We start from the raw sequence: 23,166 nt of genomic DNA on the forward strand, positions 1-23,166 counted from the left end.
CTGGGTGTGTCCGGACCGGAGGGTGGGAACGGGGAGCGGCAGCTGTGCCTTTGTCAGCCAGTAATGACGCCAGCGAGGCCAGGGCCCGGGCCTGTCAGGGCCAAGCACAGGAAACAGGTGGACCTCGCTGACTCCCCGACGGGGCGGGCGGGGGAGGCGCACGCGGGCGTTGGGAGGCGCTGGGGGAACAGAAAGGGACCGGCTCGCCTTGGGTGTCTCGGCTGGGGAGTGCAGAGGCTCTCTGCTGTCTCTGCGGTGGCGTTGGTTGGGGGCGAGGCAATCGCGGATCACCACCATCCGCCTCTCTGTTCCCCTCTGTTAGGGTGCTAGAGTACCCGACAAGCTGCGGTGACAAGAAGACCCCCACGACAATAGTGTGAAAAGGTCTGATTTTAATTCTCTCTCACACAGTCTGGTGCTGGGCAGCAGGGTGGCTAGCTGCTGCCTAGCGTGGTTATTCTGGAATACCGTTTTCTTCCACCCTGTGGTTCTTCCACCTGCAAAGATGTCTGGAACAGGTCTGGCCAGAACTCAGGGGCTCACTACACCTGCATAGGAAAAATTCCCATCAAGATCTACCTAAAATTTGGCATGATCTTTATAAGACAGCAGGTCACACACAGGAATGTGGGTAGTACCTGTGATCCCGGCTCCCACAGATATCAGTTATTTTCTTATCACCTTTAGATTTTGCAGATATTGTGAAATCTTGTTCACCATTACTTTGAAAGTTGGGTAGTTATCAGATCTGTGGCTAGATTGTCCTTTAATGCATCAATAAGGAAATATATATGATTAGATCATAATTCTTTAATATTTTATTAAATTTAAAATTTATGATTCTTTAATATTTTGATATTTCACCATGGTTGTTTTCCTATGTAATCTTATGGTTTTGCTCCATGAACTTAAGAACCATATTCTGAGAGGGGCCATAGACTTGAAGAGACAACCAAAGGGGTCCATGAAAAAGCCAAGAAACCCTGCCCAGAGTGTTGCACCAGTGGCCGCAGCCTGACCATGGGCATGTGGACATTCTAGGAGGGGAGCAGGCTGCAGGTGCAGGGTAAACAAATTCCCTTTATGCCAGTGGTGTGGAACTTGCAGACTTCACTTTTGTTAGGTCCCACTGCTTGAACTTAGTCACATGGCTACACCCAGTTACAAGAGAGTCTGGGAAATATGGTTTTTACCTGGGCACGAAGGTACTCAGAAAAATTCTTACAGAAGAAGGGGAAAAAAATGATTTGGGGGCCAACTAGCAGCCTGCTCCAATCCCAAAATTTTATTGTGCCACCAAGACCCACGATCCTTGAACTCATCTCTTCTTTTTAGTAACCCTCCCAATACCTCATGGCTTCACCTCTCACCCTGTTTAGAAGCCACAACTTGGCTCTTGTCAGTCTCTTACTACACCATCAATACCCTTTGCAAGGCCTCACCCTCTTTCCTGTGTTCTACATCCCAGACCCACTCACTCATTCAAGCCAGTCACCCTGGCCTATCTCTTGTCTCTCTCCTGTGTCATCAGTGTCTCTCTATGGAATCATTCAACATGGAGTATTTCTCCCTCACCAGAAACCTTCTCTTGCTGGTTGCCTGTAATCCCAGCAGTTCAGGAGGCTGAGGCAGGAGGATCATGAGTTCAAAGGCAGCCTCAGCAATTTAGTGAAGCCCTAGGCAACTTAGCCAGACCCTGTCTTTAAATAAAACAAAAAAGGGCTGGGATGTAGCTTAGCAGTTAAGCAACTCTGGGTTCAATCTCTGGTACAAAAAAAAAAAAAAGGAAGAAAAGAAAAGAAATCTCTTGACCTTGCTTACCTCACCAACTCTTGTCCCCTTCTTTGTGCCTATGTGGCAAAACTCTGCAGAAGAATTGTCTGTCCTTCTACCTTGAACTCCTTTCCTCTGCTTCAACCCACTCCAACCAGACACACACCCACATTAATCCATAGAAATTTCTACTGACAAGGTCATCAAGGCCTTCTTGCTATTGAGAACTCTTCTCTCAGCTTTCCTGACCCATCAGCAGCAGCTGACCCTAATCATGTCCTCTTCCTGGACACACTGGCTTTCCCAGCTACCAGGACACTATGCCACACCCCCCACTCTCCCTTTCACTTCGATGGCTGCTCCTTCTCTGTTCCATCTCTCCGACCTCTGGCCAGCCACGGAGGTCAGTCCTTGCCTCTTTTCAGTCTATAAGCCTTGGAGCTGATCTCATTCTTTGCCTTGAATACCCCCAGGGATGGAAGACTCCCACCTTTATTTCTCCAGACTCAGCCTCTCTCCGGAAGCCCAGTCTCATGACCCAGCTGCTTACTTGACCTCAAGAAATTTCTCAAGCTTAACATGTCATACTCAAAATCCTCACCCTCCCCACTAAATCTTCTCCCCTGGGCATTCCTGTTTTTCTGACTTAGGCCAGAATCCTCAAAGCCATTCTTACTCCATTCTTTCCCTCACATTCCACTTCCCATGATCTCTATCTTCAAAATCACCTGGAGATATGGCACTCCTCACTCCACCATAGCTACTAACCTTGTCCATGTTGAAATCTTCTCCTGTCTGGATTCTTCACATAGTTTGAAACTGTTCTTTCCAGTTCTACTCTTGCCCTCTATAATTTATTCTCAACTTGGCAGTCAGAGGGATCCTTTTAAAATGAAAGTTGGATTGGGTCACTTTGCTCTCCACTCTCTAATGGCTCAGCTCGAATCTCTGTCTGAGTGAAGTCCAAATTTGCCACAATGGCTCACAGATCCTGTATCATCTGGCCCCTGTCACTTGGCTGACCCTCTCTCTTCAATCACAATAGGTGACCTTGCTCTTCCCTCCACTCATGGGGAACACTCCTGCCACGGGGCCTTTGGACTTGAGGTTCCTCTCCCTGGAAGGCCTTCCCTAGACAGCCACATGGCTCACACCCTGGTCTTCTTCAAGACTTTGCTCAAACATCCCTTTCTCCATGAGCCCCACTTTACCCAAAGACCTGGTCCTCCTTCCCTGACTTATTTTTCTCCATAACATATATCACCACTATCTGTCAGGCGATGAGATTATTTTGTTACCGTCTATTTCCCCTCTACAGTGTACAGCCTCCTTGGGACAGGGATATTAGTCTGTTTTATTCTCTTCTGGTTCCTAGTATAGTCATAACAATGTTTTGGTCAACAACAGTCCACGTATACAACAGTAGTCCCATAAGATTATAATGGAGCTGAAAAATTCCTATCGAGTAGTGACATTGTAACCTAGTGCAACATGTTATTCATGCTCATGGTGATACTTGGTTAAATAAATCCACTACGCTGCAAGTCATATGAAAGTATAGCACATGTAGTTATCTACACTACATGGTACTTGATAATAAACAATCTTGTTACTGGTTTATGCATTTACTATACTATATTTTATTTTTTTGGTACCAAGGATTGAACCTGGGAGTACTTAACCACAGAGTCACATCCCCAGCCCTTTTTTTGTATTTTATTTAGAGACAGGGCCTCGCTGAGTTGCTTAGGGCCTTGCTGAGTTGCTGAGGCTGACCTTGAACTTGGGATTCTCCTGCCTCAGCCTCTTGAGCCACTGGGATTACAGGTATGCACCAACAGGCCTGGCCCTCTATATTATACTTTTTATTGTTATTTTCAAGTGCATTCTTACTTATTAAAAACATTTCTTGGGGCTGGGGATGTGGCTCAAGTGGTAGCGTGCTTGCCTGGCATGCCTGAGGCCCGGGTTCGATCCTCAGCACCACATACAAACAAAGATGTTGTGTCCGCCGAAAACTAAAATAAATAAATAAACAATTCTCTCTCTCTCTCTCTCTCTCTCTCTCTCTCTCTCTCTCTCTCTCAAAAAACAAAACAAAACATTTCTTGTAAAACAGTATGTTGTGCTGTGGCCATAGCAGCCTCATGCAACTTTTTTTTTTAACCGTGTCACTTGATTGCATCAAGAGGCCATGCTGAGTGACTGGCCCATGTCATCTGGGTTTGTTAAGTGCACTCCATGATGTTTGCACAACAAGGAAACTGGCTAATGATGCGTTTCTCAGGACACGCACAATTGTACTTAGAATGCACCCAGTAAATTGCTGAATGTATGAATTGCCTATTCTTTTCTGCAGCCTCACATAAGTCCCATAAGAGGGTTTCCTTTTTCTTTCTCTTTTGTACCCTGAAAACTTTCCCCAAGCATTCAGCTAAGGCAGGAGTCCAGGAGCAGGAGCATGATATGGGAAAGCTGGTGCAGATCAAGGGCACACCACAGTGAAAGAGAGCATACAGAGTCACTCCACATATGTTTACTGAGCACCTGCTATAGGCTCACTTGTAAAGATGAATGACACCTGTCATTGAGCCTAAAAGAAGCTGAGACTACAGTAGTGGCAGATGAGCAATTAGTGATTACAGAGCTTTGTTTTCACAGGGAAGCCCTGAATTGGAGCCCCACAATCTCAACCCATCAGTAGAGGGGAAGGCCAATGTAGTCAGACATCAAGAGCAGAATTTGGAGCAAGTTACTTGAGACCAGAGATGGGTTTACTATGAAGTTGGCAAAGCATAAGCATCCAGACCCCTCACTTGCTCCTGTTCCTTCCAAGGACCTAACTGTGTGCTCGTGAGGTCATTTTTGTTTTGCAAACTCTATGAAAGTCAGACAGTTTTATTCGTAAAGAAGGCCTCTTAAATTGGTGTCATGCCCTACAAAACCCACGTCTGCCCTGTATGGACAGAGGTCAAGTGTTCAGTATCCACCTTAGCAAAAAGCCATCACTAAACAGTGGCATGGAAAAGGGGCTTTACAGCAGAGGTGTCATTTGAGCTGATCATAATAGAGAAGTAGAGGTTCACCAGGTGCCAAAGAGTTCAAGTGTCTCCCAGAATTTGCAGAGATGGCCCCATGGGCTTTGTTATGGACTTCAGGGATGTTCTGGAAAAAGAGCTATCATTTATTGATCATTTAAGATACTTTAAACACGTTTTTGGTATCAATTAATTAGATCTGCTCAAGGTCTCAAAGCCACAAAAGGGGCTAGCTAGGTCTATGTCGGCGACTCTGGCAAGTTCCATTTCCAACAATGGCTCCTGTTTTTCCTCTGTGCCCCCAGTATGGCTTGTTCTGTGGCTTCCACTTCCCCAGAACCCTAATTCATTCTCAAGCATTAGCCCATCCAGGGTGGGGCTCTCCCACCCAGTTCCAGACAGCCCAATCAGTGGCCACCACCCAGGGTCACAGTGCCTGCCATACCCCAGCTCATCTAGGGTGGGGCAAAGCACTTACCAGGAAAATGCAAGCAAAACTCCCATGGAGCCACAGGACCTTCTTTTTATAAATAAAGGCTGGGATGTGACAACGTGGTGGCAGGATTCGTCTGCAGTCTCATTTCCCAGCTCCCTTAACAACGCTCTCCCCCACCCGGGAACAGCTCAGAGCATCAGTTTGCATCTGAAAATAAGAATGAAACCCGCAGGAATTGAGCCAAACAATGTGTACCGAATGAAAGCAGCTCTGTCTCGGAGGCCTGTGGCTTCTTCTGCTTCCCCTTCCCAATTTTCACTATCAGATCTCGGGGCTGCCAGAAAAATGCTGGAGGTAACTGCCCATCCTTGGACCCTTCCAAGGTGACCACGTTTGGAATGAGTCAGACAATTGCCTTTCCCTCTTGCTTGGGGCATTTAGCAGATATTGTCCATTATGCAACATCTGGGGACAAACATGTTTTCTTTTCCTCCTGCCCTACACCCTAAGCTCTTGGGGACCCAGTTGAGTGGAACAGAGAACAAAGGAAACTGGAAATAACCAGAACTTCTCGCATTTGAACAGCATCCTGCAACTTAGACTGTGCCAATGATCCCTTAATCTCACTTTGTAGATTTGACCCTAGGTGGGTGGAGAGAGATTGGTGACCGATAAGTGGCAAAACTGAGACTGAAACTCAGGGTTTCTGGCTGGATCCGGCTCCCTTCCATGGAGCAATGCATGTGGACACAGTCTGCGGGGGGTGGGGCAGAGCGGGGGGCGGGGGGCAGAGCGGGGGGGGGGGGGGGTGAGGTGGCAAAGCAGACAATTGTAGGTTTCGTGTGGTGATTTACTGCAGATTGGAGCTGTTGCCTAGTATGTTTTTAGACTGGAGCCATGGGTTCCGGATGGCCCAACAGGCCTCTCCTAGAGGATGATTGGCCTGGAAGATGATGTCCGGACCACACCAAGGACCCCACAGAGCAGGGAACCAAAACCCCCTATCTCCAGGCTGCAGCTGGGTTATGCTTGGCCCCCAAAGTACCCTTTAAGATATGAATGTTTTTGCTAACATTTGAAGACTAGGAGAGTTTATGTAAGAATTGGTATTTCTGGAATCTCTTAAAAATGTGAAGATTGTACCAGGCTTGCTGTCCCTAGATTTAAGCAATGCTGTCCCCACCCCCACCCCAATCCCCAATGAGCCTTTGCTATGGCACTAACTTATTGTCTTGTCTGGCCTTTGTGATGTCACCTGAAGGTGCTGGGACTTTGGCTGTTGCTGAGAAAGTCTGTGACCGTTTAAAGGTCACAGATATAAATCAAGGGATCCAAGAACTCAGATGGGCAGAAGGTACATCTTTATTTTCAGTAAGGTCCACCAAACTGAGCATTCTTTTCATTGTGACAGTCAGCAGCAACCACAGTTGGAAGGGGAACCTGTGACTTTGTCTCCAGAAATCACTGACATTTTCACATCACATTAGAGTTTTTCACATATCTCCAAACGCTGTTTATGCTCATCACCACTTTGAAACGGACCCTGGCTAGGTCTTTAACACTTTGTAAAGAGGTATACACTGGCCTGGCTTGGTGGCTCACACCTGTAATCTCTAAGAGACTTGGGAGGCTGAAGCAGGAGGATAGCAACTTCAAGGCCAGCCTCAGCAACTTAGTGAGACCCTGTCTCAAAATTTAAAAAAAAAAGAAGAGGTCTGGGGATGGAGCTAAGTGGTAGAACCCGTGGATTCAATCGGGAAAATGCAAGCAAAACTCCCATATATATGGCAAACCTAGGTATTTTATTTTATGCATTTAATCTGAGAAAAGGTCCACAGGTTCCATGAGCCTGCCAAAGGGGTCCAAAGCACAAAGTGGACTCACATCTTCAAAATGAAGTAATAACAGTCCTTGGAGAGGGAAGGAACCTTGTAGGGAAGAGAGGCAGAAGCTGAGCTACCCTCCCCCATCGAGTCCCTCCCTGGTGGCTTCACTCTGGGCTCCAAGCCCAGGGCAGAGTTCTCCGAGGTCTCCCAGATCCCAGAGAGCACTTAGCCTATTGCAAGGAGCGGGAGGCCGGAGGCTGTGCTGCGGTTCTGTATTTAGTGGCTTGAGCCTCCTCCACGATCGTTCCTCCTCTCCAGAGCAACCCCAGCGTGAACTTGGAGGGAGGAAGCCCAGATCCCGGCCCTAGCCACGCAGCCGGCGCCGCCTCCCCTTCTCTCACCCGCTGGGTTTGCTGAGCGCTGACTCATCATCAGACTCTCCCACCCAGCTGGGTGCACGCCCACGACGTGCCCTCCTTCTCGATTCTCCGCTGCTTCCTCCCAGGCTCTTCCCAGGCGCCTGCAAACCCACGCGCGTCTCCCGTGTCTTCGCTGCCCGGCCCCCTCCCAGCAACCATCCTCTTATTTCCCTGCCAGGTCCGGAAATGTGTGGTCTCATTGCATTTCCTCCTGATCCTTGTGGCGCCCACTCAGCCTCCAGATCGCCCTCCAGCTCCCTGGCAGTCTACTGAAATGGCCCGGCTGAGGGTCAACACCTGGCCTTCCAGGCAGGACAGGTGGCCCTCCCACCCCGGGCTCCACCCCGCAGCCCTGGGCCGCCTCTTCCCGGAGGATGGACCAGCTCCCTCCCCTGGTTTCCATGACACTGCACTTTCCCACGTCTCCGGGTTTCTGACAGCTCGTTTCCTTGCTGGCATCGCCTTCCCCCCGTGGGTGTGCCCAAGGGCTGCCCTTGGAGTTCTCTTCCTCTCTGTGGGTGCCACCGGCTCTCCGGATGGGCTCCGCCTCCACCTCTCCCTCTGCTGCCTCTCCAGCCCCCTCGCCCACCTTCCCGCCCACCTTCCCAACCCCACCTGGTCAGCGTTGCCAGGAAGACCCTCAGCCCACCAACCCCACCCGTGAATGGTATTCTAAATCTCAGGATTGATTGCACTGGGGATTGAACCACACTGAGCTGCATCCCCAGACCTTTTCTTCATTTTTTAAATTTTGCTACAAGATCTCACTAAATTACACAGACTGGCCTCAAACTTATGAACCTCTTGCTTCCACCTCCAGGGGAGCTGGGATTAGCCCCGGAGCTACTGTGCCTGGCTAAATCACAGGATTATTGGCCCTGGAGGTGTTCAACTGTAGGCCAGCCAGAAACCTACCTGCAGAGATGTTGCAGAAGAGAAAGGTGTCCCCTGAGTCTGAACTTACTTACCAGGACTTTTAATGGATAGCTAAGAGGGACGGACTCTAAACTCATTGCCCAAGTTCAAATCTCACCTCAGCCACTAGCTGCTGTGACCTCAGGCAAGTTCATTCATTTATTCATCCAGTTATTTAGCAAATTGAGCCTTAGACTCTGATTCAGACTCTGAAAATACAAATGGAAAACCCAGTGGCCCCCACACTGGGGAAGTGTATTCAGAGCCCTGGCTTTAATGGGATAACCATCCTGACGACTGAGGCTGTGACATGATGCTGTGAGAACCCATAAGAGGTTGCTCCTAGGGAGGTCAGGGTTGACTTCCTGGACCTTTAAACTCAGATCAGAAGGATGAGCAGAGTTACAAGAGGGGAGTGACAGGCTAAATCGTGCCTGCTAAGAATGTCCACATTTGGATTCCTGTTCTAACACAGTCTATGACTGTGTTGCTTTACATGGCAAAAAAAGAATGTCACTAAATGAAGGATCTCAGGCCAAGTGCCATAGCTCATGCATATAATCCCAGCAACTCAGGAGGCTGAGGCAGGAGAATCACAAGTTCAAGGCTAGCCTCCATGATTCAATGAGACTGTGCCTCAAAAAGTCTGGGGATGTAGCTCAGTGGAAAAGTGCCTTTAGGTTCAATTCCTAGTGCTAAAAAAAAAATCTGAAAAATGAGAAATTATCTTGGATCGCCTGGTATAGTCACAGGGGTCCTTATGAGGAAGAGGCAGGAGAGTCAGAGTCAGAGAAGATGTGGCAATGGAAGCAGAGGGCAGAGTGTGTCATTGCTGGAAGGGAGTCACGAGCCAAGGATGTCTGGATGGAGAAACTGGAAAAGCCAAGGAAATGTGTTCTCTAGAACCTCCACAAGGAACACAGATGACCCAGTTGAGGCTTCTCACCCTCAGACTATAAGAGGATAAATTTGTGTTGCCGTAAGCCACTGAATTTGTGGTAATTCTTGTAGCAGTAATAGGTAACTAAGACTCTGGGAGAAGAATAGAAAAGCATGCACTGAGGCTGGGGTGAGAGATGGGTGTCTATGACTCAAAGAAACATGGTGTGCTATAGTTGGGGGGAGTGGGAAGGATGTGTGCTATGTGTGGGGCAGGGAGTGGGAAGGATGAGGCTGGACAGGTGAGCAGGGGCCAGATCATGGGCAGTAACTTCATTTTTATTCCAATAAGAAGTTCTAAGCAGCTCTTTACATTATCAATCCCTATAAGCCTCGGCTTCCTCACTGGTAAAATGATGTCAAAGGGTTGTTGAGAAAATTAAATGAGGTAATGTAACAAATATAGCTCTTAGTAAGTGCTCACTTAATGTCAAGTTTTGCTACAACACCATGGTTTTATAGCTGTGCTCCACAGAGCTCAGGGGATTCTGTGAGGCTCCTCTGGGGCTACTGAGCAGGGAAGGAAAGAAAGACCGTGGCATAGGGGGGCAGTTTGCCCACAATTAGAGCAGCTGGCTTTGTTTGTGGGCATGTTAGTTTCTGCTCAAGATTCCATTTGATAAAGATTCCTCAGCTGAGATGAAGTCTGAAAGCTACTACTGCCTCTCTTCTTTCCAGAAAAGAAACCCTGGAGGTGCCACTATGACAGCAAAGCTAGCTGTGGAACCCAGGCCCCCAGCCACCAGAGTCTTGCTGTTTTGTGGCCTGGGCCTTAGGGCAGGCTGGGGGCTTCATAGCATGAAGCCTATTCTCCTTCTTAGCTCTCCCTGTGATTTATGTTATATTTTTATTTGCTTCTTTCTTATTTCAGGTCAGTGTCCTCTGGGCACCTGAGGTCTATATGAGCAGGAATTGCACATTTTGTTATCCACAGAGTCTCTGGGGCCTGCCTCTGTGTCTGGCACTTGATAATAACAGGAAATCGTGGGAAAATGCTAGCTTTGTCCTGAACTCGTCACCACATTCCTGTCTTCAGTGTTTATCCCTAATTCTCCAAGTTGGGTCTCAAGACATGGTGAGTGAAAGGCTTCACATGGCTTATGACCAGGGCAAGTCTCTCAACCCCTTTGCACCACATGGGGAGCCGTGATGCTGGTGGTGGTGATGTGGAGGGTGAAGTGACCTGATGATCCCTGCCAATCTCCCGGCTTCTGGGCTGCAGCAGGCACTCAGGCAGCAGGAGAGCCACATTATTACCTCATCCACTTGGCTGCCTAATTGCTCCGGTTCTGGTGGCCCTGTCTCCACAGGGACACTGCCCTAATCCCTGGGTCATGAAGGATCCCTTCTCTCCACCAGCCAAGCCTCCCACCCACTGCTCTGCTTCCCCCTTGGGCCCAGGCCAGTACTCCCACCTGCCTGGCTCCCACTCCCTCGCCCCCATCCCTGCCCCGTAGCTGCAGCCATGCTCTATGCTGCATCTCCCTTCTGTGGTCTCCTCCCTTTCAGGGCTCCAAGAAGGCTCCCACACCTGATATCATCCAGGACCCAACTTGTCCCAGGCTCCCACTAACACCCCAGCAGGAGCCTCCATGGCCCCTCCCCCCATAGCCAGGCCCAGCCAGTCTCTTGGGCTCCCCACACCCCAATCAGCACCCACGCACACCTTCCACTCGGAAATAAACTCAGTGTGAACCTGAGACCCCTGAGGACAAAGACTGGCTCCTGTCGCTTCCACTTTTAAGAAATTCTGGTTTCTGTCCCCTTGTCCCTATTCTCACTGCCACCTCCTTAGGTGAGGCTGCTTTAAGTCTCTCACCTAATGTCACCATCTGTCTCCTCTAGCCAGGTCCCCTCTTTATGGTGATTCTTTGAAAGCACAGATTAGTTGGTGACACTCCCTTCCTTTTGGGGACTCCCCAGTGCCCTCTGATAAAGCCAGTTAAGATTAGTCCCCACTCCCTCCCCGACACACCCAGCTGACTGGTAGTGGAATAAAGGGACAGGACTCTCATTCTACTTGGTTGGAATGTTCTTCCTTTGGCCAGAAACACCTTCTTTCCTCCCCCTTCCCCTCCTCCACCCACTGGCCAATCCCTGCTCACAGCTGAATCTCAGCTGGACTACCTGCTCCCACTGACTATCTGTGGTTTTAGCCAGTGACTTCCTCTGTGAGCCTTGGGTATCCTACACATCGCTCAATGGCACTTGCTTGTTATTGTTACAACCCCACCAGCCTGTCCTCTGTTTGATGGGGGGGTGGGGGGGGGTGGGGTGCTGAGTCTCCACCACCAAGAGGCCACACACAGTGCCTGGCCCACAGGTGTGTGGTAAACACTTGCTTCATTGAACTGAACTCACTGGAAGTTCAGTCAGCTTCCCCAAGCTCTCCACCTCTCCAAATCCTGCTTGCTTTCCCTGATAACAAAAACAATGGCTAACTATCTTAGAGTGCTTATTACAGCTGTCACTGTTAAGGGCCTCAAGTATAGTATCTGTGCTTTCTCCTTATTAAGCACCTTCTGCAGAGTCAGCTCCTGCCAGCCTGGAAGTGCCCCGCCACTTCCCCACACCAGCCTGGACATGTCCCACTCTGCCCACAAACACCTGCTCCTCTTATACCTTCCCTGTGCTCTAAACCTTCCTTATGCTCAGGTTTAGAAAAAAGACAAAAATGAAATACTCTAAAAGCCTTGATTCTGGGAAATATTATTTCATTTTTTTAAATACTCTGCTATTTTTTTCCAAAATTAAAAAAAAATTGTCACTTTTTACAACTAAAACAAAAAGATGTTAGTTGTGGTAGAAGTTGTTAAAATACAAAATTAACAATACAAGAAGCAAAGAGGAAGAAGGAATATAGGAAAGTAGAAAAACTCCCCAAAACAAGTATGCTAAAGTGATGATTCCTGAACAAATTAATCATCAATAAAGACAAGCATATACCATAAAATCAAAGCCACATTCACTATAAATCTCTGCAACTATTCAAAAGAGTACAATTATTTTCTAGCCCTGGCAAATTAAACGTATCACATTGATTATAATGGGCCTGCAATGAACTTGGAAGTATTTGTATCATGTATTAAAAACACACATGACTGCCATGGTGTCAACACCTGTAATCCCAGTGACTGAGGAGGCTGGGTCAGGAGGATTGTGAGTTCAAAGCCAGCCTCAGCAATTTAGCAAGGCACTAAGCAACTCAGTAAGACCCTATCTCTAAATAAAATATACACAAAAAAGATGTGTGTGTGTGTGTGTGGGGGGGGTGTTGGGGTTGTGGCTCACACACATGACTTTTCTAATGTGACAGACCAGAGTGGATTGGCTACAATAAATAATACACATTTAACTGACAATAGTTTTTTCCATTTTCAACTTTAGGAGTGGTGAGATAAAAGGATTTAATGTCTTCCTTTATTCCAAGCAAACAGAGATGTTCAAAATAAGTCCTTGGAGCTCAGTTCTGAGCCAGGTGACAATGAGGGGCAGCTTCATGAGTCTGGTTACTAAAATAAGGATGCATTTCTTTGACTGAAAAATCATTTTGAGTATCTGGAAGAGCTAACCCAGCATTCCTGCACATTTGTGTATTGTAAGCTACAAAGTGGGGTTCAGGGTCTAGGTCCATACATGTCCCAGGAAGGCTGCCGGCCCCATCCTCCCTTCCCTGTGAAACACTGGGCAATAGTAAATGACAGCCATGCTGGGGTCTTTTCAGTTGGGACAGGCAGAAAAGGAGGGAGGGCAACTGAGGCACCAGAGCTCATCAGATGGTATATTTGGAGTCACAGAATTAAAATACTGCAGGGAGGAGGAGACCTTTACTATGAGCTGCTTCAAGCTCTGAGAGTCACACCCCTCCCCCTACCCCAATGTACTCTGCCTGGAATTATCACAGGGATGGATTAATTTCATGAATGAGGTTAGTAAAATCATCCCCATTTTGCACATGGGAAAGCAGAAGTGCAATGAGTTTAAGAACTTACCGAGTGTATTAATTTTCTGGGCTGCCAAAATGAAGTGCCACAGATTGAGTGGCTTAGAACACCAGAAATTTATTGTTTTACAATTCTGGTGCATAGAAGTACAAGATCAAGATGTGAGCCAGGGCCTGTGATGGGAAAGCCTGTCCTGCCTCTTTCCTAGTGCTGGTGATTTGCTGGCAATCCTTAGCACTCCTTCACTTGTAGACCCACCACCTGATCTCTCTGCTAGCTTCCTGCCATATTAAATTAGAGCCCCCTAGACTTCAGTTTAACTTGATTACCTTTGTAAAGATCCTATTTCCAAATAAGACCATAACCACAGGTACTAGAGTTTGCTACTTGAACTTTGTTGTTGTTGTTGTTAAGGGCAGGGGCAACATTTAAAACACAGGCATTTCGACCTCTGGGCCTAGGCTCTTGACCAAAACGTGCCTTGTCTCCTTTCTGGCCACCTGGCTCTCTCGGATAGGACACATATATCTCATGGATACTGTGGAGGATGGAGCCCAGTGCTTTGGAGGACTTCCTCAGTCTAATCTCTACTGACATCCTATACTGCTTTTCTGTGGTGGGGAGGGGGGAACTGCAGAGGTCACAGAGACTGGCAGGAATCACATACACAAGGCAAACAGTTTTACAAAGTGCTGCACAGTTATTAGGACTCTAGGGCTGTCCCTCTCTATTCTTTCTTATTTATTTCACTTAAAAGGCACAGTCAGAACTCTTCTAAATGGGACAGGTGTCTCCTCCTCCTCCTCCTTCGTACCAGGAATTGAACCCAAGGCAATTAACCACTGATTCACATCCCCAGCCCTTTTTAAAATATTATATTTAGAGAGAGGGTCTTGCTAAGTTGCTCAGGGCCTTGCTAAGTTTCTGAGGCTGGCTTTGAACTTTCAATCCTTCTGCCTCAGCCTCCAGAGCTGCTGGGATTACAGGCATGCACCACCATGCTAGCACCCAAGTCTTTATTTCTTCATCTGAAAACTGATAACAACTCTTATTATATCATGGGGTTATTTGAAGATTAAATGAGATAGTGAGAAAGAAGGGCTAGCTCAAAGGTGATTGTGATTGTTTTAAATAATGTAGTTTCCCTAGAGTCCTAGAGAGAGGGCAGAGATCAGTGGAGAGAGACAGATGAGGCTGAGGAAACATGTCCCAGGAGCACTGGGTGGGAGAGAACAAGAGTCACAGCACACACTTGCCTTCCTGAGTGTAAATGGGGAATTCCTAAGCTTGGGTCGACCCACACGGGGTGGCCATTAAAGGCAAGATGGCCAGAAGGGAACTCCTTGGATGAAGGTGGAGCTGTGGAAAATGGGAACATCCCCAAATTCTAGAGAGAATGAGGTCATCCCAGCTGAAGCCAATCACAACTCTCCCTTGGGCAGACAAAAAAGGGTTTTACTAGGCCAGAAAATGTGGAGACTTCTGGCAGCTGCCAGGGAAGGAGGCGAGCCCTGGGCCCAAGGCCATGAGCCCTGGGAGGCCCCACCCTGGCTAGAGAAAGAGACCAGGAGGTGCTGCGCAGAGGGGGGCCAGCCCAGAGGCCAAGAGGGGAGGGCGGCCTGTCTGAATTGTCTGCTGGCAGTGATGCAGCAGTCCTGGAAAAGCCATTAGGCCCTGGGCACAGGCGGCCAACAGAACTCAGCATCCCAGGGCTCTGCAATATTTTTTTTTAAGAAAGCAAAAAGCAAGAGTATTATTCCTTCAATCAGAGATATGGATTTTTTCTTTAACCCAATATGCCAGGATGTAGCAAGACATTTAAGCCAGGAGTCTGCACTTCCCTTCTAATTAGAGCTTTGGCATTGAGCAAATGTGGGTTCAAATTCTGGTTGCTCTCAGGCTGGATGCTTGTGACTTTTGTGTTGAACCTTGGGATCACAGTACTATGGGACAGATGGTGGACATCTTCTTCTCCCTCCCAGGCTGTCAGGAGACTGAGGGAGGCTAAATGCAGGTGTAGCAGGCACTGCCAGGCACACAGCCCATTCTGTCCCTCTTCCATGCCATGAAGTCATAGGGACTAGATTCCAGGGCTTGGAAGGGAGAGGTGGGCTCTCGGACGCTGCCCCTGACCCCAAGGTAGGTATGGCCCCTATTCAGTGACCCTGGGCTTGGACCTCTCCCTGGAGCACCGCCATCTGTCCCCACTTCTCCACACCCCAGAGAAATGGCACAGATCCCGCGGGAGAGAGGCACGCTTTTCCCCAGTCACCACTGCCGCAGAAACCCCCCAGACCCGGTGGCGCTGTCCAGAGGCGCTGACGTCAGCCAGAGGCAGCCGCTGGGAGCTTTTCTGGGAGCCTCTTCCTAGAATCGTCCACCTCCGGGAAGGCAACACCGGGACCGGGGCCAAGTCCGGCAGCTGCTCAGGGCCCGCCTAGCCTGGGGAGGTTTCCTGTGTGCCCACTCACAATGTCAGGATCCTGGAGCACCAGGGCCGGGGCGGGATGGCTGGCCGGCCACTACCAACCTCTCCAAGAACCGCCACCACCAGAGATTCCTGGAGCCTCCTTCTCCACTTCGCGCAAGGAGCAGGGGAGTCCCCCTCCCCCACCCCTGCCTCCCCGTTCCTTCCTGGTGGGGTCCCAGGCTTTGAAAGTCTTTGCAGGTGAGGACAGAAGTTGTGACCAACATGTCCTAGACCATTAGAGCAGACACACAGGCATTTCCCAGCCCGGGCTTTTTTTTTTTTTAAATATCTTTATTTATTTAATTATTATTATTATTATTATTATTATTTTTTTTTTTTTAATGTGGTGCTGAGGATCGAACCCAGTGCCTCCCACATGCTAGGCAAGTGCTCTAACCACTGAGCAACAACTCCAGCCCCCCAGCCCAGGCTTTTAATGGGGGTTTCTTGGTGCGGACATGTCCCCCAGTGCCCCTCAGGCATTATGTAATCCTGACAACAACCAGGCACCCAGGAGACACTGTTCTCTAGGTCGACTTTACAGATATGCCATGGTCATAGCAGCTTGCCCCAGGTCACACAGCTATTTGGTGGAGAACTAGTGCTCCAGTCATGTCTTGTGACCTCAAACCTGGGCTCTTTGCCACCCAGTTACATTTCTCAAAGCACTTTCTGTGGTCCACTCCTTTCTCAGGGTTCGTCCAGAACCAGAGACCTGTGGTACAGCATGCCCAAGGGGCACGGTCGGCCCTCTGCATCCACGGGGGGTACAAATACTACTTGATCAACCAGATAGAAAGTATTTGAAAAAATTTTTCATCTGTACTAAACAAACAGACATTTTTTTCCTTGTCATTATTCCCTAAATATAGAACAAGAACTACTTACATAGCATTTACATTATATTAGCTATTATAGGTAACCTAGAGATGGAGATGTACATAGGTTATATGCATATATACTGTTTCATATTAAGGAACTGAACATTCACAGATTTTGGTATCCTTGGGGGTCCTGAAAGGAATCCCTCTTAAATACTGAGGCAAGACTTGTATCACTTGGAGAGTTTAGAAACATATTGACCCTGAAAAGTCCTTCAGTGAATAAATCCAATGTTTCTAATCCAGTGTTTCTCAGACTTATTTTTACTTGGAATTCTTCCCCTCCCTCAATGGTATACTTTTAATATCCCAGAGAATGTGCTTTGGGAAATACCATGTGTAAGATCACATTACTCTCTTGCTCAGATAGTTCGTGACACATATTAAGAGCTCAATAAATGCTGGTTTCATAAACCTAACCCTATCCTATCCCATTTCCCCCTATACCCTGAAGAGTTTCTCAACCATGGAAGATAACCCAGATCCTACAGATAATCCAATCCTGATCGCAGCTCTGGGGTGGGTCTTCCTGGCTGTGCTGGTCACACGGAATGAAAATTCCACCCAAGCAGCTCCTGAGGACTCCCTGAGTTCAGCCATTCAGAGGACTCAACTCCAAAAATAAAGGGAATGTCTGACACAAGCCCCTTCAGTTTGGCAGCAGAAATACGAGAAGCGGGAGAAGTGGATATAAAAACCTCCCTGCCCATATTAAGCCTTTTCTAGCCTGCCCAGCAGGACAGCACAGCCCGGAGCCTCCCTTCACCTCTGCCAGCCCTTGTACCTCCATTTTTCCCTTCATCAAGTCTCACCATGACCCCCTCATGGTCTCCCAGCTGTCCCCCTCCCATCTCCTTAACGCCACTGAAACTTCATGCTAGGCTAGATTCGGAGCTCCTCAACCTTGGTGCACTCAGGGATCATCAGTGGGGGTGATGACCACAGAACACAGTCTCAGAGCTGTGGAGTGGGGCTCAGCCCTCCCGTGCTTTCCAATGCAGCCATCAACTCTCACCAACACCCATGACCTTGGCTTCCATTTTTCCGTGGCACCTCTTCGGCACACGTCTGTGCAGCCTCCGTCACACATCTCCTCCCTTCCCCTGTCCCTCCCGCACTGCATGGGAATGGCACTGCTGTGAATTCAGTCCCATGTGTGCACAGCTCTCCATGGGACACTATGTGTACTGGACTGGGTCTCATTGCCTTCCATCACTTGCTTTTTTGGGTCTTCATCACTTTGCTCATGTTCCCTCCCAAACCTAGGTCTACTGCTAAGCCCCTAGTGTCCTACTTCTGGGGGGGGGGAAAATCAAGGCCATGGAGAGCATACAATTTTCATCCACTTCTTGCTCTGTGTTGATTGCATTACCCGCCCTCCTCCACTTTCCCATTAATTTTAGAAGCAGGCCAAAATCCAGGCCAAATCTCCCCAGCCGTATGTTGCCAAAGTTCAAATCCCATTTCTGTCACTTACTGACCGTGTGATCTTAATCAGTTTCTTTTCTTTTTTGTGGTGCTATTGGGTTGAATTCAAGGCCTCAGGCATGCTAGGCAAGTGCTCTACCACTAAGCTACATTCTCAGCCCTTGGGCAGATTTCTTTACCTCTCAGTGCCTCAGTTTCCTCATCAGTGAAATGGTAAATGCAGTCACGTGCCATATAGCATCATTTCTTGGTCAAGAGCAAATGACATATGTGGTCTCACAAGATTATATGGTTCAGTGACATTGCAGCCACCTTTGTTAGTGTAAGTACACTCCATAATGTCTATACAGTGATATTATCACCTATTGACATGTTTCTCAGAATGTGTCCCTGTTGTAAAACTGTACCTGGAGTTTACCACATGGAGTTGGCAAAAGGATTAAATGAGATGAACCACACAGAGTATGGCACAGGCCTGGTCACAGCAAATGCTGGCCATGGTTATTGTTACCTCTTCCTCTGCCTCCTTCAAAGCAAGTTCCATCATTATAAAACCTCCTTGCTTTCTGCTCTTTCTTCTCATCCTAGAAAGATTCATACATCCCTCCTGTCCTAACAACGTTGTGTATGTGTGTGTGTGTGTGTGTGTGTCTGTGTTACTGGGGATAGAAGCCAAGGTCTTATGCATGCGAAGCCAGAGGGCCTTTAAGAAGATAATTAAGGGGCTGGGGCTGTGGCTCAATGGTAGAGCGCTTGCCTAGCACATGTGAGGCACTGTGTTCAAACCTCAGCACCACATAAAAATAAATAAAATAAAGGTATTGTGTCCATCTACGGAAAAATAAATGTTTAAAAAAAGGGAAGTAATTAAGGTTAAATGACATCACAGGATAGGTTCATAATTCAATAAGGCTGTTGTCCTTATAAAAAGAGGAAAGGACAACAAAGAGCTATCCCTCTCTGCATGTGCACAGAGAAAGGGCCACTTGTGGATGCAGTGAGAAGATGAGTGTCCACAGGCCATGCAGAGAGCCCTCACACCTTGATCTTGAATTTCTAGGTTCTAGATCTGTAACATAATAAATTTTTGTTGTTTCAGTCACTCAGGGTGTGGCTCGAACACACTCAGTGTAGAATTTTGTGGTGGCAATCCAAGCTGGCTAGTATAATACTTAAGCATTATCGGTTAGCTTCTGCTGTATAACAAACCATCCTAAAATTTGGTGGCTGAAAATAGCAACCATTTATTTAGCTCACCTTCATGCAGATCAGCAGTTGCAGCTGGGCTGGGCTTTGTGGCCAGGCTCACTTGTGATCAGTTGCTAGGTTGGCTAGACACTGGCTGGTCACGGTGACCTTCACTGGATGGCTCATCTCTCACCCTCCAGCAGGCAGGCTGGGGCTTGTTTTCATGGTCGGGAAGTAAGATTCTAAGAAAAGCCAGCAGAGTGGAGGTTGGAAAAGAAAAGCTTCAAACCAGAGACAGAGATCTGGGTCTTTCCACTCATATCAGGCAGTTGGTCTGTCAAAATTAAGACATCTTAGACACAGAGCTGGGATTATATAATAATTAAATAGGTAAACTCTGGGAAAACACCTGGCAGCCTAAGATACAGTGAAAGGACTTGATGGAGGCAGAGTGGGGAAGAATGAGGGCGACTGGCTTTGGCCGGCTGGGGGAATGGAGGAAATGATTTACTGAGCTTGTATTCTTCGCTGAACATTGGTCTCAGCACTTTGCACACACACAGAACACTGAGATGCTGCAGAGGATGTCTCTGGCCACACTTCTGATTTTGAACCTTAATTTCCCACTGACCCTTTCTGTGCCTCTGGATGCTCATCTGTAAAATAAGGTGCGTAATGATGGCACCTACCTCAGTGGGCTGTTGGGAGGATTATGAAATAATACCTGTGGACCACTTAGTAGTGCCCTACAAATATCTGCTGTGGTCCTTATTGCCTCATTTAATCCTATCCATGAGGTAAGCCCTAAATAATGACTTAGTATGCTTGGCTAGTGTGTAGATAAGCTGGGCCGTGCATGCAGGCAATCTTATCTCCGGAAGTCATCATCTTAGCCACCACTTCTTCCACCTTCTCCACTCATCATTCTCCAACAGGAAGACAGCATAGCTGGGGTTGAAGAGAATGAGTTTGGTTTTAGTTGTAGATTGGGAGTTTCTTCCAGGTATCTAGATAGAGACTCTGGTCACAGTTGAATTCACATATGGAGTATAGAAATCAAGACATTGTCCCAGAGGGATGGGGATGGAAGCCATGGGTGGGTAAGCTCATGCAGGGAGGTAGGGTAGCATGAGAGCACAGGGCCTGCAGCAGGAATAAGTAGCGGAAAGAAGAGGACCCCATAAAGGAGACTGAAGATGAGCAGTCAACGAAGAGAAAGGACAATTGGGGGAGGGTGACCTCATGTCTGAGTACGCCTGGGAGAGTCTTGGTTTATGACAGTGAGCCTGGCATAATTATTAATTAGTGCCCTTTTTCACTTTAAACAGTGACCCAGTTTAGATGATAAATTATATATTCTCCATACTTCAAGGGTCAAGAAGGAGAAAACCTCAGAAAGGAGGAAAAATTAGCAGAAACAAACACACAGAAAGGACAAGTGTGGCAAGGTTGGAAAACGCTCCACAGGAATTGGACTTGGCAAACCGATGACCTTGGAGTGAGAAATTTCTGAGGGAAGAGGTGGGAAACAGGTTGGATTAAGCTGAAGTTCAAATAGGAAATAAGCAGAGATAACAAGCATGCATGTCTTTCCAGAAGGCTGGCTAGAAAGAAAGGACAGGTGGCAGCTACAGGGAACAGGCTAGGAGGAGCCCCTTCCAAACTCCCACTCTGAATGCATGGGGTTTTGAGCATGTCCTGACCTATAAAGGAGGAAGCCAGTGGCTAGAGAAATTGATAGGCTATAAAGGAAGCTTCTTCTGGACAAGGTTCTTGAGGAGCCAGAAAGCAGAGTCCAGAGAGATGGGGAAGAGGCTAGAAGAAATAGAGTTGTGAATTTAAGAAATGTTGAGAAAAAGTCTCCCAAGAAGGTTGATTTCTAGTCACCAAATGGATAAGGAGGTGGCATTCTGTGGCAGAGTGCTGTCCAGGCTGAGGCAGAACTTGGCCAACACACCTGGTCTTTTCTTGGCCACAGATGCCTCACGCTGGGAAGATGCACGCACCTACATATGCATGATTCCTACACCCCTGGGAGGAATCACAGTTTCCTGGCCACCACGAGGAAGCCCTGCTCCTTAGAGCGCTTTCCTGGTGCTCGAGGCCTCACCCCAAAATCTGTTCTCTCCAGCTCCCCAAGATGATCAGTAACTCTTTGACAGCCACCAGGGATGCTCCTTCTTCATTTTCAAAGATTTTTATAACACGCTACAATTTCCAAACTTGTAAATTGCATTCAAAATCAACCGTTTCCAGACACCTCATGGATTAGGTTGCTTAATCCCATCAGTGTGGCATTTGGAAGACTCCTCCCAGGAATGGCCTCCTGAGGCTTTCCAGGACACCCATGGGATCATGGCTGGAGTCTAGGCTTCCCAGGCTTCACCAGTCAGGGACACCTTCCAGGATATGCCCTGAGCTTCAGGGCTTATTGTCTTCTTCTTCTTCTCCTCCTCCTCCTCCTCCTCCTCCTCCTCCTCCTCCTCCTCCTCCTCCTCCTCTTTCCTTCCTCTTCCTCCTCCTTTTTTTTTCTTCCCTCTGTGGTACTGGGGATCAAACCCAGGGTCTTGTGCATGCTAGGCAAGCACTCTGCCACTGAGCTACACCCCCAGCCTTCACCTTCACTTCTTACATGTTGCTTCTTGGTGTAGGTGGAAGAAGTTTTTTATGCACTTATTCAGCCAATGCTGAAAGAAGAGGAAAGAAGAGGACCCCATAAAGGCCCTGTACCTGGAACACCAACGCTCGCCATGGTGTTCCAGGTACAGGGCCAGATGCTGGGAATGCCGGGGAGCTGATACCTGCTTCCTGCGCTCAGGCATCTTCGGAAGGCAAAACCTGCCAGCAAAACAGACAACAAAGTGCCACCTAAACAATTCTGAGGAGTTAAGAGTTGACAGTATTTAGAAGCCTCATCAAATGGATCTCCATGGACTTTTTGATATTGTTACTGAACAGTAGCCTCATTTCTGCAGAAATGGAGGTCTGAGAGAAGGCAGATGGTCGGGATGGTAGGTCTTATTAATATCCTATAGATGAGGAATCAGGCTGAGGCAGAGGCTGAGTAGCCTCAAAACCCTAAGCATGCGTGGTGAGGGGGTGGGGGGGCTGCTTAGGCCCTCTTCCTTCCAATCTGGAAGATGAAAAATCCAAAGGAAATTAGAAGAATATACGGAAAGAAAAAATGACCTGAAGAGGAGTTGATGGAGGAAAAGTGAAACAGATACAGACCCCGGTAGACTAGACACCATGCAGAGACAGAATGAAATCTTTGAATGAAGACAAGCAATACCACTAGCACAATGGCAGAGGACTTCAGATCTCTTCATTTCTGGTACATGGATGCCATGGCTCAGAGGCAGATGGGAGCCCCCTGCATGAAGGCAGTCCCCCATAGTCCCACTGCAACTCCATCCTGACACCTTTCTCCAGCTCATATTTCAGTTGACACTTTCCCTCCCCCAGCACTCACAGCCCTGATCTCTCTCTGATCTGCATCCCCCACTGCCCACTGGACAGCTCCATCCATGGCCCAAGCCACTTTAGTGACAACCCTTCATTTATCCCAAAATGTTCTTTTAACCCTATTGTGAACCAAGAACAGTGGTGCCAGGCTCAGGGAACAATCAGCAGCAAGCAGACATGGTCCCTGCCCCATTGGGAAGGGAGATTAACTAAAGTAAGCCACAACTTTATCACAAGAAAACACGAGGACATATTTCACCCCAAGCCTAGGATAAGAGCATCATCATCAAACAGCAGTGGCCACCAGAGTCCTGGCTCCCCTTGCCACCCCTTCTCCCTCAGGCTCACATGTCCAGGGGCTCTTTGTGCCTCAGATTTGTCCCCTTGTTTTCTTCCTCCATGACTTTGCCTGGTATCTGGCAGGCCTGCTCCAATCTTCATCCG

General features: G+C 48.0%; 1 long non-coding RNA gene across 2 annotated transcripts; it reads right to left on the bottom strand.

Moving 5' to 3' along the window:
* Positions 1 to 406: 406 nt before the first annotated feature.
* On the bottom strand, positions 407 to 2,619 carry LOC139702119 (uncharacterized). 2 transcript variants are annotated; one of them, XR_011704718.1, is made up of 3 exons: positions 2,542 to 2,619; positions 639 to 764; positions 407 to 548 (listed from the first exon to the last, which is right to left on the bottom strand). It is a non-coding gene; the product is annotated as an uncharacterized lncRNA (long non-coding RNA). The 2 variants fall into 2 exon arrangements; XR_011704717.1 differs by lacking the exon at positions 2,542 to 2,619 and adding an exon at positions 1,822 to 2,049.
* Between the last annotated feature and the right edge of the window lie 20,547 nt (positions 2,620 to 23,166).

Source organism: Marmota flaviventris, chromosome 15 (genome assembly GCF_047511675.1).
Source record: "Marmota flaviventris isolate mMarFla1 chromosome 15, mMarFla1.hap1, whole genome shotgun sequence".
In the NCBI taxonomy this organism is placed as follows: Eukaryota; Metazoa; Chordata; class Mammalia; order Rodentia; family Sciuridae; genus Marmota; species Marmota flaviventris.